This window comes from Poecilia reticulata, linkage group LG2 (genome assembly GCF_000633615.1).
Source record: "Poecilia reticulata strain Guanapo linkage group LG2, Guppy_female_1.0+MT, whole genome shotgun sequence".
Lineage (NCBI taxonomy): Eukaryota > Metazoa > Chordata > Actinopteri > Cyprinodontiformes > Poeciliidae > Poecilia > Poecilia reticulata.
The window spans coordinates 45,044,462-45,047,598 of record NC_024332.1 but is presented as its reverse complement, the minus strand read 5'-3'; the positions used below and the strand labels follow the sequence as shown (position 1 = coordinate 45,047,598).

The 3,137-nt window shown below is 41.5% G+C and overlaps 1 protein-coding gene across 1 annotated transcript in view; it reads left to right on the top strand.

The window, feature by feature from the left end:
• The first annotated feature begins 734 nt into the window (after nt 1-734).
• The window catches only part of calcrla (calcitonin receptor-like a), a 31,112-nt gene continuing 28,709 nt past the window's right edge, over nt 735-3,137 (top strand). The window contains exon 1 of the mRNA XM_008404245.2: nt 735-960. The gene's annotated coding sequence lies outside the window, so the exon portion shown is untranslated. The remainder of the gene's footprint in view (nt 961-3,137) is intronic.

Here is a 3,137-nt window from a genome sequence, read left to right as displayed (position 1 = left end):
ACTTCAAGGCCTTTTTTTAATATTTATTTTTAATATTTAGACGTTTTGAGGTCCCTGCTGCTCCTGTCTTTACTTTAAGACTCGTTTCTCTTTTTGTCCTACAGATTTTTATGGATTGATTATGAAATATTGATCAAGTCAGGAGATAAAACTGGTTTAAAATGAGTGAAAAATCCATTAAACACATAGAAAACCTGCAGAACAACTGATCGATGTGTAGAAATGTGGATTAGATGTTGGTTTATTTTCAGTTGAAGCTTCGTAGTTTTAGAAACTCATTGAAAATGCAGATAAATTAATTTTTAAAATAAGAAAATAATCATTTTATTGCCTAAAAYCAACATTTGATCTTTTGTAGCAAATGGCGGATCTGCGGCGCCTCTTCTCTTCTTCGTGGTTTCGGCCAGCAGYAACATCCGGGTGTTGATCACGTGACTCCTGTGACAGAAAGACGTCTTAAGGAAACGCGTCCATTTCTATACGGCTGGAAAAAAAAAACAAACCTTCAACGTTTTGATATAAAAAAACTTGTTTTTCTTTTTTATTGTTTCCRTTAAAGCGAATTTATTTGCGTCATTTCGATTTGCGCAGTTCCTGGTTGATAACRGCGCAACCATTTATGATTTAATGGAAACGGCGCGTTGTTGCGATGCGGACAAAGATTTGCGCACATCGGTGGAGGAACCGCAGTGGCTGCGGGTCAGAATCCGCCCAGCACCGACCCGCAGCGCCGCTGCGCAGTGGCTGCGGGTCAGAATCCGCCCAGCACCGACCCGCAGCGCGCAGTGGGCGGCCGGTGGGTGGGCGTCTCTCCGCTCCGCTCCGCGGTGATGTAACCGGAAGCTGTGGGCTGACTCCCAACGTCAAGCTGGAGCTGCGCGCAGAGCCGAACCGAGCCGAACCGGACCGGACCGGAGGAGCGTGATCGGATCCGAACCCGCTGCGGGATCGCCGTGTTCGGTAAGGAAGCTGGAACGGGTCGGGCTTTGTTGGGGTTTGATCCCCTGCTGGCGGCGGTACCAGCCCGTTTGGACCGCCAGTTCTGCTGATACGAACAGAAAAAGGTTCGTGCTTTTAATTTGGACCGGGATCCGTCCTGGTTCTGGTTCTGGTTCTGGTTCTGGTTCTGCAGTCAGGAGAAAATCCGCGGATTGAAGCGCCGATTTTCTAAAAAAAAAAAAACCTTCCATTGATTGTCTGCCGGTGCTGAGTCAGCAGAACCGCCGAACCCGACCGAGCGAGTCCAGAACCTCCCGGTCCGGCCATCAGCCGACCCGCTCGGTCCGGTTACATAAGACCGAACCGGACCGTCCAGAGCCGGACCTGCTGGCTGGGTGATGAAGAGGAGCTGATGATGATGATGATGATGTTCTGGTTAAACTGGACCTGCGGTCTGGTTCTGGTTCTGGTTCTGGTTCTGGTCCGGATGTCAGAACCGCTGAAAAACCCAACAGGTTAAAGATGAGGAGTAAAAAAAACCAACAGAAATGATTTAATCTGAGAAATAAACCAGATTAGATTTTAATTTGAAATTAAATATTCACACAAATAAACGTTTTAATTTATAAACATTTTTGCTCAGAGCTGAAAATTAAAATCCAAACWAAAGTTTAGATTCTTAAATATTTAACTCCAAGCTGAAGATGTTGAGACAAATATTCATCTTAAACATGTTGAATATTTAAATATTTCCACATTTTTTAGTAAATATTTTCTAAATGAACGAACCTGAAAATACGAAGTTTTATTCCCTGATAAGAAACTAAATAATCCAGATTATTGCTCACTCTGGATTCCTAGATCTTTATAACTCGTGACCTTTAACCCCCCAGAGTGTGTCTGACGTTTCACATGTCGGGAAAAACTGCTGATTAATGAAAATATTGATATCAAAAGTTATCAAGCTGCTGCGTCGTTTTGTCATCAGAGCTGCGTTGTTTTGGTTTATTTAGTCATTTTTACTAATTTTGGTTACTGAGGACCGTTTAGGTTTTTAAAAGCTACGGCGCCGTAACCATAGCAACCGGCAGCTAACGAAGAAATTCAGCGACATTTAAACATGGCTGCTGCTGCTGAGCACTTCCTTGTTTACACTGTAAAAAAAACAAAAAAAAACGGTGTTTTGTATCCGTCWGATCCATGTTTGTTTTGTAAACACGGTTTATTTGATCCTTTGATCTTTGATTTGATAAAACATCGGATTCTCCGAATGGTGGGAAAACGCAGCAACGCGCTAAAACATCAGGATCCCCACAGATTATTCACAGAAAACCCGACGGGCTGCAGAGTTTTTAAGAAAAGTTGTTCAGAAAACCAGCCAATCAAGAAGCTCCATTCACCCACCCCGGGCACCGATTGGCTGAAAGCTGGGATGCGGGAAACTGTAGATGCTAGCTTCTGCGGTTGAGCTAAGACGTTCGTATTGATGCGTTTTGAAGTATATTTGGTGTTTGGATATTAAAATACGCAGTCAGAAGTACTTTTAGAGGAAATACTTGGTATTTCAGTCAATAAATTCAGTTTATTTGTGCTGCACATTTTTAGCAACACGGCAGTTCAAAGTGCTTTACGGCGGGAAAACATAAAAACACAATAATCTTTATTCTAAAATTTATTTTAGGTTTTGTGTCTGTTGTTCGGGCTGCACGGTGGTGCAGTTGGTAGAGCTGTTGCCTTGCAGCAAGAAGGTTCTGGGTCCGATTCCCGATATGAGTTGTTCCTCATAAACGCTGATGATTCACTGCTTAATAAAATAAATAACTGCAACCAAATGTACATAAAAGATTCACACTTTTACCAAAACTACTCCAAAAAATGCAAAAATAAAAATATTAATATATTTTTTTACATTGTACGGTTTTTAATTCAAAATTTTGTATTATATCAAATATTTMTTGTCAATAATTATTATAAAATGTACTTTAAAATAATTTATTGATTGGCTGTCAGTCAATTGATCAAGCTGTCATAGCTATCATAGCTAGCATAGCTAGCGAAGCTATCTTAGCTAGCAAAGCTATCATAGCTAACATAGCTATCATAGCTAGCATAGCTAGCGAAGCTATCATAGCTAGCAAAGCTATCATAGCTAACATAGCTATCATGGCTAGCATAGCTAGCGAAGCTATCATAGCTAG